General features: G+C 36.8%; 1 protein-coding gene across 1 annotated transcript in view; it reads left to right on the top strand.

The window, feature by feature from the left end:
* The window catches only part of SESTD1 (SEC14 and spectrin domain containing 1), a gene marked incomplete in the record, with an annotated part of 145,410 nt that overhangs the window by 1,130 nt on the left and 126,752 nt on the right, over nucleotides 1–17,528 (top strand).

The following is a 17,528-nucleotide window of genomic DNA, read 5'->3' on the forward strand; positions in this document are numbered from 1 at the left end:
GCCGCCCCTGCCTCCGCGCCGCCTGCCGGGTGCGGCCGCGGCCCGCTCGGTCTGGGCCGCGCGCTTCTCGCTCCTGAGCGCCCTTGTTCATTTCTGGGTGAAAGCGACCCGAATCGTGCAACAGGTTTGGGTGTTCATCTTTATTTTCCGGTGGGTCCGGTCCTTCCGGCGTGCAGGGGCCAGGTGTGGCGCCGGCCTCGGGGCGAGTCCCCGTGTCCATGCCCGCGGCTGGCTCCTTTGTGTGACCGGTGACCAGCCCTACCCGGTGGGTGGAGGACTCGGGCTCCAGGCCCCCGGGCTGCGCGGAGCCGGCTGGACGCCTCCCTCGCCGTTGGGGCTTGGCTTCCCCAGGCCTTGCAGGAGGGCAGTGTCCCTTCAGCCTTTGGAGTCACAAAGGGAAGGCAGAGAGCCGGCTGGCCAGGGTCCGTCGTGGTGCATTAATTTTGTATATTTCGGGTAGACTCACAGCATTAGAAAGGAGCCATTCTGACCCGCTCTGGAGGATGTGGGTGGGATTTCACCCCGAAATGCACGGTTTGGACTTGCTGCTGCTGCGACAGCCCCCTGGTTCTCCTGGTGCTTTGACATCCTCTCACACAGACATCACCCTGAGAAGTTGGCGGTGCTGTTGAGGGAGTAAGGAGACAGCGGCTGTTTGACAGGTCATTTCTTTCTTCATGTTTTGTCTGTGTCAAGGTACCCACCGTGCATCCCAGCATCACTTGGCAAGTCCTCCAGTTTAAATTGCCTCTCATAATACCCCCATGTTTCAAAATCTTTATCCATGTGGTTTTCTTTGGCATTAATAACGCTTATTTTCTTAATGTGAGAAAATTTCCCCTTCAAGGAAGAAAACATATTAAAGAACACTTTATTTACATACCTTGGGTCATGGCGATACCTAGCTGGTTCCATGGTATGTTATTTTAGTTTAACAATGCTAAATAGAAGGAAAATGTCTTCCTTTTGCTTTGAGCAATAAAATACTCTTTGTTCTAGAACCAGGAAACCTTTATACCTAATACTTCTGTGGACAACAGTTGGTGACTATCTTTACTCCATATCCAAATACAGGAAAAAATCCCCAAATACCTATAAAGCATTACACCACTCGGTGGATTGTTTTTATGTCCTGAAATTCAGGAAATCATTTTGCTGAATATTTATTCAACTAAATATTTAGACTAAATTTAACCTTAAAAATCGGCCTACTCTTAAAAGTTCCCTAACATTAGAAAAATGAATTGATTGCATTTAAGGAGTTTACCAAGCATTTTAATCCCTGTGAGTAATAATTGAAAAGAATAATTTGTGGAAAAGATTGGGAGCTAGGGATGGTCTAGAAACCTGACAGCAGGTGCAGAACACAGAAAGTGATAAATAGAAGTTGCCAAGTTGTATCAACTTCTGTTTTAGTAGATCGACAGGCATATAGTGGCATTTAAACAGATAATCTTACTAATGACTTATCTGAAAACTGAAGGTCCATTGGTTAAAAAAAAAACCAGAATATACTGTGTTTTGACTTTTTAAAAAATATATTTTGTAAGGACTCCCTGAAGCTTTTTTCACTCCCTAAAAATAAACTTGGTATTATGGATAATAAGGACATTTCTTTTGAAGAAATGAAATTGTACCAAATTAATCTGATTTGTAGAAAGTTTCTCTAGCATAATAGTTTTACTTTACTAAAAAATAGCACCCATCTGTGTAACCTCTAAGTACAAAGAGCTTTAATAGATATTACTAGCAACAGGAACAACTTCTGGAAAAAAATAAGCTATTTAGTATAATAAAAAGGAGCGGAAACTAAACTACTGCTATAGTTTTCTCTAAGATATAGTTAATAGACCGTATCATTCTTTCTTTTCAAGTGTACAGTTTTGTGGTTTAGTAAGTTTACAAGATTGTGTAGACATCCCCACTAATTAAAGAACATTTCATTACTTTAAAAAGAAACTCATACTCAGTGACTGTCAAACCATTCCCTGCCTTCCCAGTACATGACAACCACTAATTTACTTACTGTTTCTATAGATTTGCTTATTCTGGACATTTCATGTGAATGGAATCATATGTTATATGGCTCTTTGTGTCATTCACGTAGCATAAAGTTTTCAAGGTCTTTCTATATCCTTATTATAGTAAGTATCAGAACATTATTCTTTTTTATGGCAGCATTTATTCTGTTGAATGGATATACCACATTTTATTTATCCATTCATCACTTGACAGATATTTATCTTGTTTCCACATTTTGCTTATTTATAGTAATATTGCTTCTGTGGATACTCATTTACAAGTTTTTGTATGGATGTATGTTTTCAGTTCCCTTGGATTCTAGTCTGTTCTGTTACTAATTATAGAAAATTCCTGGATCTGGGTAACTTATAAATATAGAGGTTTATTTAGCTCATGATTTGGGGGACTAAAGGCCTTCTGGCTGAATTATATAGTAAAGAACATGAATCTGTGTCTCTGTTTTGGTCTCAGTCCCTCCTCATAACCCCCCCGGGAATCAATCTTGGGGACCCCATCCTCAGGATCTTAATCCTAATCTCGCCTCAAAGGCCCCCATTTACAACACCATGGTAGGACTGCATTTCACCTTCTTTTTTTTGGAGATATTTTCACTATAGGGCACGTGTGCTCGCCAGACAGACAGAGAGAGAGACATAGAGACACAAAGCGAGAAATCACCCCCCAGGGGGGATGGTCACACCACAATCCCTTCTCCTCCATTCTCCTCTCGGGATCTTGGGCACGCACGCACACGCGCCCGGCGTGAGTTTTATGCCACCAGGTCTGGGACGTGAACCGCGGTCGACTACGTGGGAGTCCAGCGACATAGACATTACGCTAACTGCTGGTTCTTGCATTTCACCTTCTTAATCCCTTCACAACCAGATCTGAACACCTACATTTTAGGGGAACATGTAAATGACAGCAGGTGTATGTCTAGGTGTGGAATTGATATGTCTTATGATAACTTCCTTTAACTTTTTGAGAAACTGCTAAACTGTCTTCCATAGCTACTGCATGATTTTACATTCTCACTAGCAATATACACAGGCTCTGTTTTCTCCATATCCTTGCTAAGACTTGTGTTTGTCTTTTTGATGAGAGTCATCTTAGTGGCTATGAAGTGGTATTTCATTGTGGTTCTCTTTCTTCTTCTCTTCTTTTTTAAAAGTCTTGCTATAGGGCATATGCACTTGTGGGAGACAGACAGAGAGAGAGAGAGAGCACTCCTCTCCCCCCAGGGAGGGGGTGGCCACCCCACAATTCCTTCTCTGGAATGCACATATGCCTGGTGTGTTTTTTAGGCCATCAGTTCCGGCAGCCAGCCTTGTGGGATCTAGCCATGTTCACCTCCCTGCCATCTGCTGGCCCTCATTGTAGTGTTCATTTGACTTCTGGTGTTTCATGTTCTTATCAGCCATTGGTATACATTTTTTGGAGAAATGTCTGTTTATAATAGTTTTTAAATTTATGTTTTCACATGTATTTTCTTATTTAATTTTTAAAATTATCCCGTAAGGTAGGTTTATCCCTTTCTTACTGCTAGGAAACTAAGGTGCAAACAGGTTCAGTCATTTGCCTGTTTTTTTAACCTTAAGCAGTTTAGTGAGAGGCAAGATCTAAATGTAAACTTGGGTCTCTGACACTGTTTACTACATTCTTTCCACTTGATGGGGCATACAGAAGTTAAATTGTAAATTTTCTTGGCTAATCAGTGACAGAGTAGGGGGAAGTAAGAAAAAGTCACACCAAGCAGCAGCAAAGGAGCAGTTGTCATGACTACACTGCCTCATATTCACTTCCATTTGTTAGGATTATTCCAATAAATTCTTTGTTTCTCCTATCCTATTAAGGTAGATATAATTTCCATATTTCCAGAGGGGAAACAGTTAGAAAAACCTAGTAACAACCTCTTAGTGGCATGTAATCCCAGAACCCACCCTTCATTCAGATGCATCATATTTTTTATTCCTGAGCAGCTTCCATGTTCTCTGTTTTCCCACTAATTTGTATCTTCTAACATTAAAATAATAAGTTTTGTTTTCTACATAAACATTAAGGTTTTTCTGGGTTAAACTGAAATCCATTTTTATTTTGGAAGAGGACAGTTTGCCAGTTTCACTTTGACAGACAGGCTTATAAAATACTTATTTTAGTTTTTATGTACTATTCCGTATCAGACATAGCATGTATGCAGAATTCTCAACTCTTCAGAGGCTAGGTAGGGACCATATGGTGTTATGTATTCATCTTTGTGTGTTCATCATCTCAAATAATGCCTGACACATAACAAGAACTCTTAACTTGTGTGGAATGAATCAATACAAGTGCTTTTAAAAAAAAAAATCTGCAACTCTCTTTTAGAATAAAGGAGGTATCAATTCCAAGAAAAGAAAATATTTATTTCTGACATGACTTGGAAAATAATAGCTGTTAGGAATTACAATTTGACTTATAACTCAACACCTTATCTTACAGAAGGAAGCAACTCTTAAAACAGGCTTAAAGTACCTAGTACCAGCATAGATCTGTTTCCTAGTACTTAGCTCAGTGCCCACACACAGCAGTTGTACTCGTCGCATTTGTTAAATGCGTGAATGACCAGTGAGTGAATGAAAGAATCAGTTTTCACTGTAACAAGTAGAGGAGATAAGGAAATAAATATTTAGGTCCTACTTTTCATTTATATACTTAAAACTGTCAAATGTGATAGGGTAATTGCAAAAATTAAAATAATGTGTGGTTATGTAGAGTAAAAGCTGAAAATATCTCTTCTCTTGTTGTCTTCCTTCTCTTTACTTCTAAGATCCACCACTCTTATCTCAGGTAACCACGGTTAACAGCTGAAGGTCTACATTTCCAAATGTATGCCTTTATATGTGTATGCATGTACAAATATGTATTTGCATATCTGACCATATATCCGTATGTATACATTCACAATAATTTTCTATACAAATGAGACCATACTACACCTATTCCTTTGTTTTTCACTTAACTATATTAAGGGTTTTGTATCTATACTCAGAAAAGATAAACATAATATTTATATTTCCATTTTAGTTACCTATTTTTGCCTGGACTTGATGACAAGATTAAGCCAGCCTCCAAGGATGAATGGGATACTTTCCTTCTTTTGTCTGTGTTCTAGAACAGTTTAAAATGTCTGCTATGTAAACATTTATTAAAACTCACCTGACAACTATGGAGAAGGCAAGAGAGCTGAAATTACCTTTCTAAGGTTTCTGGGTTTTATTCTTCTATCAGGTTTCAGCATTTGTTTTCTGTTACTTTTTATGAGCAAGTAGACAAGGTAAATAATTAAATGGTTCAATATATGCAGGAGTCTTGGGCCTTTCTCTGAAATAGAGCCAGGGTTACACTTCTGTTAACTAGTTCTACAACCTTTAGCAGGTTGTTTTCGTATTTGTTTATTTTTATTGACAGATTTTTGCTATAGGTGCATGAGCTTGCTGGAAAGCCAAAGAGACAGAAAGCAAGAAATCACCCCTCAGGGGTGGATGGCCACGCTGCAATCCCTCTCTCCTCCGTTCTCCTCTAGGGATCTTGGGCACACATGCACATGCGCCTTAAATGTAAACTTGGGTCTCTGACACTGTTTACTACATTCTTTCCACTTGATGGGGCATACAGAAGTTAAATTGTAAATTTTCTTGGCTAATCAGTGACAGAGTAGGGGGAAGTAAGAAAAAGTCACACCAAGCAGCAGCAAAGGAGCAGTTGTCATGACTACACTGCCTCATATTCACTTCCATTTGTTAGGATTATTCCAATAAATTCTTTGTTTCTCCTATCCTATTAAGGTAGGTATAATTTCCATATTTCCAGAGGGGAAACAGTTAGAAAAACCTAGTAACAACCTCTTAGTGGCATGTAATCCCAGAACCCACCCTTCATTCAGATGCATCATATTTTTTATTCCTGAGCAGCTTCCATGTTCTCTGTTTTCCCACTAATTTGTATCTTCTAACATTAAAATAATAAGTTTTGTTTTCTACATAAACATTAAGGTTTTTCTGGGTTAAACTGAAATCCATTTTTATTTTGGAAGAGGACAGTTTGCCAGTTTCACTTTGACAGACAGGCTTATAAAATACTTATTTTAGTTTTTATGTACTATTCCGTATCAGACATAGCATGTATGCAGAATTCTCAACTCTTCAGAGGCTAGGTAGGGACCATATGGTGTTATGTATTCATCTTTGTGTGTTCATCATCTCAAATAATGCCTGACACATAACAAGAACTCTTAACTTGTGTGGAATGAATCAATACAAGTGCTTTTAAAAAAAAAAATCTGCAACTCTCTTTTAGAATAAAGGAGGTATCAATTCCAAGAAAAGAAAATATTTATTTCTGACATGACTTGGAAAATAATAGCTGTTAGGAATTACAATTTGACTTATAACTCAACACCTTATCTTACAGAAGGAAGCAACTCTTAAAACAGGCTTAAAGTACCTAGTACCAGCATAGATCTGTTTCCTAGTACTTAGCTCAGTGCCCACACACAGCAGTTGTACTCGTCGCATTTGTTAAATGCGTGAATGACCAGTGAGTGAATGAAAGAATCAGTTTTCACTGTAACAAGTAGAGGAGATAAGGAAATAAATATTTAGGTCCTACTTTTCATTTATATACTTAAAACTGTCAAATGTGATAGGGTAATTGCAAAAATTAAAATAATGTGTGGTTATATAGAGTAAAAGCTGAAAATATCTCTTCTCTTGTTGTCTTCCTTCTCTTTACTTCTAAGATCCACCACTCTTATCTCAGGTAACCACGGTTAACAGCTGAAGGTCTACATTTCCAAATGTATGCCTTTATATGTGTATGCATGTACAAATATGTATTTGCATATCTGACCATATATCCATATGTATACATTCACAATAATTTTCTATACAAATGAGACCATACTACACCTATTCCTTTGTTTTTCACTTAACTATATTAAGGGTTTTGTATCTATACTCAGAAAAGATAAACATAATATTTATATTTCCATTTTAGTTACCTATTTTTGCCTGGACTTGATGACAAGATTAAGCCAGCCTCCAAGGATGAATGGGATACTTTCCTTCTTTTGTCTGTGTTCTAGAACAGTTTAAAATGTCTGCTATGTAAACATTTATTAAAACTCACCTGACAACTATGGAGAAGGCAAGAGAGCTGAAATTACCTTTCTAAGGTTTCTGGGTTTTATTCTTCTATCAGGTTTCAGCATTTGTTTTCTGTTACTTTTTATGAGCAAGTAGACAAGGTAAATAATTAAATGGTTCAATATATGCAGGAGTCTTGGGCCTTTCTCTGAAATAGAGCCAGGGTTACACTTCTGTTAACTAGTTCTACAACCTTTAGCAGGTTGTTTTCGTATTTGTTTATTTTTATTGACAGATTTTTGCTATAGGTGCATGAGCTTGCTGGAAAGCCAAAGAGACAGAAAGCAAGAAATCACCCCTCAGGGGTGGATGGCCACGCTGCAATCCCTCTCTCCTCCGTTCTCCTCTAGGGATCTTGGGCACACATGCACATGCGCCTGGCATGAATTTAAGCTGCCGGGGTTGGGACTTGAACTACGGTCGACTATGTGGGAGTCCAGTGACATAACCATTATGCTGTCTGCTGGTCCTGACAGGTTGTTTACTCTCCTCAAAGTTCTGTTACCTCATCTGTAAAAGGACAGTAATCATAACTCATAGGAGCCATGGAAGTGTAGAATGAGATATAAGCTAATATATGAAAAGGCTACATAGTTTCATCTAATAAAAATGAAAAAAAAATTAATAATAAACATGCTATACAAATATAAATGTGTTACTGTGGTTATTATAACTGTGTTCTAGCCTAATAAGAGCAACTTTAAAGGGGTCTGATGTTAGAGTTAGGGATGGTTTCCACTAATCAATTGGAAAGATCTGTAAAAATTCCCAGGCCATTTAGAATTTAATTTTGATAGACAATAATTTCTAAATAGCCATATTCTTGAGTCAAGTTAGTAGGGGGAAACAGTAAACAGACCTGGACTGTTACTCACTTTTTAAACTTGTGACTTTGGACAAGTTCATTTCTCTCAGTACAATGGGATAACAACACTTGTTTCACCAGGTAGGAAATAAGGAAGGAGATTAGTGTAGTATCTGGCTTGTAATAGGTATTCAACTTGTTTTTATATATTTTTTCTTTGAATGTAGTAAGTGCCTATAATGGCAAACATGAGAGATTGGGTTCTGCTATTTTAAGGTTGCTTGGTTTAGGGGACCATAAGCCCCAAGACAAAGTTTTAGTCTGTACTGTACTTACTAGTCTTTGACCTTGGAAAGGTCCTCTAACTGCTCATATCCTTCAATTTAATAAAAAAAGACCAAGAAGGCTGGTTCATGGTACAACAGTAATGGGCTCAAGAGAAGTTGGGTCCCACATGGCAACTACAGTTCAAATCTCTGGCCTGGCCAGCCTGAAAAATGCCTGAGATTTGACAGGCTGGAGAACTGGAGGGAGAAATCACTTCATGACCAGACACAGTGGAGGGTGCTTCTTCTCTCTCTCTCCCTCCCACTCTCAAATGCATGCATGCACATATGCTGTATCATAAATAAAGAAAAAAAAACACAAGAGAACTAACATTTAACAGGGACCTATTTTATATGCCTTGACAAACCCCATCTTGTTTAATCCACCCAACAATCTTATCAGATAAAGATGATGATGATTTCCTTTTTTAATAGATGAAAAAACAAAGTTGCAGAAATAGGATTTTTGTAGGTCCTCTTTGTGGACTCCCTAGTTACTGGAGATGTTCTTTCACCTATTTCAACTGTCCCCTCCTGGGAATGATCGGGTAGGCATCTGTGTACAAGAATTCCAAATGATTATACTGGAAATTGAAATACTAAGTGTATTAAAAAAACTAAACTTGTGTAGGATAATACTATTTACTTATTAATGATTTTCATTAATAAAATATAGAGGATTGTTAATGTGTTCTAATGCCTATACTTAAGAGTAGTTTAAGTTTTTTAAATAGTTTGTGTTGCTCATCATCACTTTACCTAAATAATTTATTATGTAATCTTCAGTGGGTTTGCAATTTGACCAGGACAGGGAGTAGGTAGTGATAATAAGAGAAATGTAAGCTTGTTTGATGGTGGTGTTTGTGTGTGTGAGAATGTGTGTGTATTTAAGAGATGGAAGTATAGTTTTCTGGCAGTTTAGCATTTGCAGAAACTGCAGATTCTTGGAAAGATGTGGAGAAAAATCTGCATTATAATTTATTGTCTTAGTGGACTTAGGGTCATTTAGAAAATAAACCTACATTTGTCAGCTGGTTTGTAAAGAGCTATTGATTATGTTCTTGAAGGACAGTAATATTGTCTTTCCTTTAATAGAAGTTGCCAAAGCTTTTGCTTTTAAGTTTCGTTTTCTTTGATCAGATTCAGTGATCTCGATTTGATATTTTTGAAAGCTTTGTGCCAGGTATATGCAAAACAGAAAATACTGTTGGGCCATTGCAGATGAAATTATGATTCAGTAACAGTATAGAAGGTTTAAGAATTCTATTCATTGAAGCTTCAATTAGCGTATTTATTTAGTTGGAGTAGAACTTGCTATGTTTAGTTTAGAGAATTTTTATCACAGTAGGCCTCTATGGCACTATGTAAATTCTCATTGACATTGAATGTTTCTAATGCAAACTACCATGGGGCTATATTTAAGAACTAGAAGAGATGAGTTTTGTCTACAAAGAGTTTGTAATCTAATTAGGGAGGGAGTGAAGGAAGAGATTTTGTGAAAGGAGAGAAGACTTTTTAAAGCTTATGCTTGCTCTTTGTAAAATCGCTTTTCCTGAATTGATCTCTCTCCTGAGGGACCCTAGCAAGAATAACTTTGGAGACTGGTGGTTACGGATCTTGTATACCTTGATTACTCTATAGGGTTCTCTTTGCTTTTATTTCTTCTAAGTACCAAGATCAGTTCTCTCTCTGAGTACTTTTCTGTTAATCTTGTATACTGTGGATGGATTCTTCCTTTTTGCGGTAACTACTAGAAAGCAAAAGCTAGTTTCCTGACCTGTCCCAGAGTTGATAAGTAGCTTTAATGTTGTACTATTTTAAGCCTTTTCTCTTGCATATTTTTAGTTCTTTACTTGCTTTTAATTTATTGACTTTTTATAGTTCATGTATTCTTTGTGTTTTTAATCCTTCTCAGAACAAAATGGGGTATATGTAAATAAATATACAAGAAAGGAGGAACATATGGAAGTAAATGGGTTACTATAGTAGGAACAAGACAGGGCAAATACATTTGATTTACTGGGCCAGCATTGATTGATACTGGAGACTGTCTGAAACACTGCACTGAGAAGTAGCTGGAGGCAGGTTCTAAATTTATTGGATAGAGTACTGTGATCACTGAGTAATGTTTATTGTCATGGATAGGAGTAGTGATGACATGAATGCCTATATTTGCTGTCCCGAGTATAGGTAAGATATACAAGATGCTAAGTAGCACAATCGGTGGGTGGTTTTTAAGTATGGAGCTAGACTTTGTAGAAAGAGATGTAGATTTCAGGAAAGGCTGGTGTAATATTAGAACTTGCAGTCAAATTGTTTACTTTGGAATAAAATGACTGTAGCGTATTAGGAAGAAGTGAAGTTGATGGGAAAAGTGAGGAAAAGGATATGGGAAACCTTAGTGGGTAGATGAAGGAGATGAGATTATTATTATCCTTTATTTCCTAATTTTTTCCAATTAATCCTATATGCTATTTTCTGTCTTTGTCTTAATTCTGGTCATTATTCACTTTTTCCTTTTAAAAGCTAATTATTTTAGGTACTATATTGATATTTCTCGAAGTTTAAAATGTATAAGTGTTCATTTAAATTGTTTTCCTTTTATTCCTGTTCCTTAACTACTGAGTTCTTTCCTCCACAAAGTCAACCGAGATCATTAGATTTGTATGTATTTCTCCAGAAATACATTGTATATACATAGGTATTTAATTTTCTTTTATTACTTCCTTTTATGCTAGATTAACTTTCTCTTGCTAAAGGGCACATGCTACTGAGAGAGAGAAAGAAAGAGAGAGAGAGAAAGAGAAAGTACACACCCCATCCAGCCCTGACTATGCTGCAGTCCTTTTCCCATCAGGGCCTTACATGCACTGGCATGTTTTTTTAGCTACCAGGGCTGGACTCAATCCCTTGTCTGCCATGTGGGATCTGGCTGCTTCTATGAAGGATTTAACTGCTGCACTTGGGATTAAGTTTGTTGGTAGTTTTAATCTGATGTCATGGAATGTTTAATACTTGTCATTAATGTTACTTTATCCCCAAAACCATTCTCCCTGCTCCCCACTCCCATCACTGTACAAATCAAAAGTGCTGAATCATATATTTTTTTCCCTGCTGGATGGGGCTAGTAGTAGTGGTGGTTCTTTGTTGTTTCCTCGAGTTTGAGTTTCGGTTTGGAATCCATGTGGTCAACCTAGCCATCCATGTACTACTATATGCCCTTCTTTCCCCAGGCATCCATAGTTTATTCACCCCTCAATGCATAGAGGCTACAAGAACTCTGAGACATAAGGACAGATTGCTGAGAGTTGGAGGGGAGGAGAAAATGCAAACATGGTCACTCTGGTGAAATAAGGAAAGAGATCAAACCAGGAGAAGGAAGTAGGCATGATGAAAATGGAATTTGGATTTTTAGATTTAGAGAATCTTGGGTTCCAAATAACTAAGGTTAACAGAGTGCTTAGGGCAAAGGAAGGCTTAAAAAACTATTAATTTTTGGACTGAGTTCTTCCAGGCATGGTATTAATACTAAAGCAATTTTCCTAGTGGTCTCAGCAAAATAAACAACAAAGCTCAGGGCTGACCAGACAGTCACGAAGTGGTAAAGTGCAATGTTCTGTGAGGCAGTCACACATGGGAAAGTTCCTGATGCAAGTCCGGAGACCTTCCAGAGGATGCTGGGCACGTGCCTGTTCATGAGATTTGTTGAAGACTAGGAGTGGACCACAATGCCCAGACTTTGTTGGAGATGCTGTTCCTCTCTCTTCTTCTTACACTATTGAAAGAAAGAAACTTTAAAAACAACAAAAAGGTCTATACTCTCTGAATTATACCAAGTCAAACTAAAATCTGAAGATTTCTCCTAGCTGCCTTAAAATACAAAATAAGTTTGTGAAAAGACAGCTCAGTTTTGATAGGGTAACCTGGAAGATGGTAGACTCCTGGGACAGGAGGGATGAAGGAAGCCATAGCGAATTTAAAGACTGAAGGGGAGTTTAAAGGTGGCTCAGAAGGCACGGATTTTTATAGTTTTCACTAGGTCTTGGTTTATCTTTACTTACAGACCTGACCTCCTGTGATGTGTTGCATTCAAAATGCTGCAATACAACCATACTGTTTCAAATTACCTTCAGGCTATGTGTATAAAGTTTATATAAAACATAAAAGAATGTTGTGTTAAGATTTGGACTTGGGACCTGCAGATGGCATAATGATTACGTCGCTGGACTCCCATGTAGTCAACCGCAATTTGAGTCCCAGACCTGGCAGTTTAAAACTCATGCTGGGCGTGTGTGCGTGCCCAAAATCCTGAGAGAAGAATGGAGGAGAATGGCATGGCTCTTCCCCCTGGGAGATAATTTCTCGCTTTCTCTCTCTCTGTCTCTCAGTGACTGCATGCACTCTATAGCAAAAACTTACCTAAAAATTTTTTTAAGAAAAGGAAAAGAAAAGATTTGGGCTCTATCCCCACGATATGTCATGTGTGTGCAGATACTTTAAAATATGAAAAAAATCTCAAGTCTAAAACATTACCATAGCAACATGACCATTATGTCATCTGCTGGTCCTGTCTTCATTTGATTATTTTTATTTCTTTTTCTTCCTGTTGCACTAACTAGAGCTCTTGCACTATGGTGAGTAATATTGGTAAGAGTGGATATACTTGCCCTGTTCCTTAGGGAGAAGCATTCAGACTTTCACAATTAAGTATTATGTCATTTTTGAGTGTTTTATAAACTTGATCAAATTAAGATGATTGTTTGGTTTTGTCATCGGGGTAATATTAGCTTCATAAAATGAAATGCAAAATGTTCCCTTATCTTCTGTTTGCTGGAAAGGTTGTGTAGAATTGGTGTTAATTTCTCTTTAAGTATTTGGTAGACTTGGCCAGTAAAACCATCTATGCTTAGCAATTTCTTTCTTCTTTTTATCTTTATCCTCCTCCTCCCCACCCTTCTGCTTTATAAATTGTGAATTCATTTTCCTTGACAACCTAAAAGCTAAACTATTTTATATTAGGTGAGTTGTGGTGATTTGTGTTTGTTGAGGAAGAGACTCATTTAGCCTAGGTTGACCAATCAGTGTGTGGTGGTATTCATAGTATTCCCTTCCTTTTGTGGCAGAATTGACCAAGATTTCCTTATTCACTGCTGGTATTTGTAATTTGTATCTTTTTTTTTTTCTCCTTCTTTTTACATTTTCTGTGTGCTTTGGGTTTATTTTACTCTTCTCCTCAGGTGAGAGCTTAGATAATTGATTTGATTTTTTTTTTTTTAATATTGCCAGAGGACACTTGTGCTCACCAGAGAGACACAGAGAGGGACACACAGAGAGAAAATGAGAGAGAGAAGGAAAGAAAAGAAAGTACCCCTTGGTGGGGCATGGTCATACTGAAATCCCTTTTCTATATCTTCCCCCTGCCTGGATTTGGGGCATGCTTACACATGTGCCTCGTGTATTTCTCAAGCAACCAGGGCCAGGATTTGAACCTTATCATCAGCCATTGGGATCTGGCTTCCCCAGTCACCATAGGTCAGGGGACTGACTGTTTTCTTCTTTTCTATTGTATCCATTTACTTCTATGAATATGTCTTTAGCATTTCTTTAGCTATGTTTCATATTTTTGATACATTTTCATTTTTACTCAGGTCAGTGTATTTTAAAAATTTCCCATGAGACTTCCTATTGACCCATGGATTTTGTAAGTTTTTGTTTTATCTGTTCACATATACATTGTGCATTTAAGTCATACCCAAATGTTTACCCTCCTAAATAACATCATCAGAAATAGTATTTGGGGGCAGCTTTCATCTTCTGAGTTTTTTAGACTTTTGTAAATGTTAGAAGCAGTAAGGCTTTCCTTAGAAAAGTGATCTTATATAATGTATTCAGAGTTGATATTAAAAGTTTAGAAAATATGTACATGGCCCTCAACACTGATTATAGCTAATGCCTAGTTAGATAGTTAAGTGTATATATCCAAGTAGAAGTTGATAATGGGAAATCAGTTCTTGTTTCACATGTTCCTTAAAGTTGGATTTTGGCAGACTACTGAGTAGATGTTTCCGGTGAGTTTTATCATAAGCCTTCTACTTTCAGTTGACCACCTTTACATGCATCATTGAAGTGTATTACTTAGTGTCTAAGTGATTGTAGTAGTTTAAATCCATTGTGACTAGAAAACATATTCTGTATAATTTTAACTTATTTTCAGTTTGTCAAGGGCTTGCTTTATTAGTCAATTCTGTCTTGGTATGGTCTATCTTAGTATATGTTTCACAGACATTTAGAAAAAGAGCATTTTCTGCTGTTGCTTGGTAGAGTGATGTGTAAGTATTGCCTACATCCTGTTGGTTGATCTAGTGTTGTTGTTCTATCCTTGTTGAGGTCTCCTATGTCTTTGTTGATTCTCTGTCTAATTGTCCTGTCAGTCACTGAGAGAGAGATATTGAAATTTCCCAACTATAATTTCGGATTTATCTATTGTTTCTGTTAAGTTTTTGTTTCATATATTTTCCAACTTTAGTATTTGGTAGATATGCGTTTAGGATTGCTTTATCTTTCTGATGGATTGGCCTTTTCATCATTATATAATGTACGTCTCTTTGGTAATTTTCTTTATTCTGAAGCCTACTTTATCTGGTATTAACATAAGAACTTTGACTTTCCTTTGGTTAATGTTTACATCTTCCCCATGCTTTTTATTTTTTAGTCTGCCTTCATAGTATATTTAAAGTGAGTTTCTTATAGGCATTATATATTTGTGTCATTAAAAAAAAATCCATCCTGTTAATACCTCTTAATTAATATAGTTTTAAGCTATATTTAAGTTATTAGTATGTTAGGGATTAGATCTGTTGTTTTTGTTTTTCGTTTCTGTTTTCTTTTTCCTGCCTTCTTGAGCATATTAGAATTTTACTTGATTTACCTATTGTGTTTTTGAAGACATCTTTGTGTGTGTGTGTGTGTGTGTGGTGGTTACACTAGGTATTTTATTATATGTACATAATTGATTGTAGTCTAGTGTTGTTATCATTTTTCTAATTTGACTGAAGTATAGGAACGTTTCCTCCCCTTATGTGTCTTTATCATGCCCTGTTTATAATTGTCTTAAATTGTTTTCTGTACGTGAAATTAGAACCATGTTAGACATTTACAACTTCACGTCAGCCATTAAATATAATTTAGAAAACTCAAAAAGACAAGGAAACCTATTGTATTTACTACATTTTTACGTATCTTATTTTTGTTTCCTTTCCTTACATTTGATAGTTCTCTCTTTTTTCATTATCTTTGTTTAGAGAATTTCTCTCAGCCATTCTTTTACATCTGTTGGTGACAAATTTGATTAGTTTTTCTTCATGTGAGATTGTCTTGATTCTCCCTCATGCCTAAAAAATATTTTTTCTTGAGTATAGGATTCTGAGTTGACAGTCTTTATTTCAGCACTTAATATTGTGCCACTTCTTTCTGGCCTCCCTGGTTTCTGATGAGAAATCTACTGTCTTTGAAATTGTTTTTTCCCCTGTGGGTATGATTTCATTTTTTTTTTTTTCTTTTCTGAATGCCTTCTTTGTCCTTGGTTTTCAGATTAATTATGATGTGAGTTGGCACAGATTTCCTGGGAGTCTCTATTGTATTTTGGGTTCATTCAATTTTTTGAACTCGTTTATGCCTCTTGCCAAATTAGGGGCATTTTTTGCCCTCTTTTTTTCAGGCACCGTTTCACTCCCCTCTTCCCTTTATCTTCTTCTGTGACTCCAGTGACATAAATGTTTGATCTTTTGTTGCTGTCCCACAGGTCCTTGATCTGTCCATTTGTTTTTCTGCCTATTTTCTTCTCATTATTAAGATTGTGTAATTTCTACTGTGTCCTTATTTGCTAATCCTTTCATCTGTCTCACTATTCTCCTATTGAACTCATTTACTGAACTTTTAATTCATTATTATAATTTTCAGTTATAACATTTTCGTTTGGATCTTTATATCTTCTGATTTTTTGTTGAGATTTTCTGTTTGTTTAGTGAGGTTTTCTATTTTTTTCATTCATTGCGGACGTGCGTAATTGCTCATTGAAGCGTTGTTATCATGGGTACTATTAAATTTTTATCAGATAATTCTGAAAGTATCCCATGTGGGTGTCACTTACACAGTAAGGATGTTGAGTACTGGAGATGAGATGTTTTCATATATAGGGCTTGGATCTCTACTTGACCTTCTATAATATTAACCTGTTAGGAGTGCTGGGTATCTCATAAACTTTCCAGGGTGGAAGATAAGCTCCCTCCTCAGCCTTTACTCGCATAGGAGGGAATGGGGCCATGATGTTTTGTATTGTGTTTGACTGGTGTAGAACTACTACTATCTAATAGTTTTCTCTTTTGCTAGCCTACTCCTTCCTGGGTTTGGGGGCTAAAGGCTTTTTGGAATCTTTGTTTTTTTTTTTTTTTGTTTGTTTTTTTTTGTATTCTGTTGATGTTTCTACATTGTCAACATTTCAGCTACAAGTCTGAGATATAATGAGACAAAAAGAAAACCCAAGAAATTCACCACTATGTTGTTGCTCCTCAATCCCTAGGCCAGTCTTCTTTTCTCTCTTCACAGATTTCTCATTCATGTTTTATGTAGAATGACTAGAGCTTTTACTTGTATTTAGTGGGAAGAATAGGAAAACATATATCTACTACCGCTTCCCAGAAGTGGAAAACTAGGACAAAGTCACTTCTTTTAAAAAACAAACAAACAAAAAATCTCTAGTGACTCTCCATTGTCTATCGACTAACATTTAATTTTCTTAGTCTATCATTCAGAGGCCCTATGCCTAGCTTTTCTCCTCTTTACTAACTTTTGTTTGTCTGCATCACCCCATAACACAGAACTTTCTCCTGTTTGCAAGATTCTGCATTTCTGCTATCTCTGTAGCAAGGCCTTGATCAATTTATTCTTTTGCCTAAAATGCCCCATCTTTCATTTCAAGGTAGTATGTTCTTGAACTTTGTAACTTGCAAGGTTTTAGGTGTTTGGCTACATCATCAATTGTTTTTAAAGAGTTGAGTCTGGAATTATTATAAGATGTCAAAACAATATGTTCTAAACTATAATAGTTTCATATTGCTTATAAAGTAAGGTAATTATGGTAATTTTTTTTTTAATTTTTTAATTTATATTCTTTAATTATGCCTCATAATACAA

Source organism: Tupaia chinensis, unplaced genomic scaffold (assembly GCF_000334495.1).
Source record: "Tupaia chinensis unplaced genomic scaffold, TupChi_1.0 Scaffold000322_1, whole genome shotgun sequence".
NCBI lineage: Eukaryota > Metazoa > Chordata > Mammalia > Scandentia > Tupaiidae > Tupaia > Tupaia belangeri.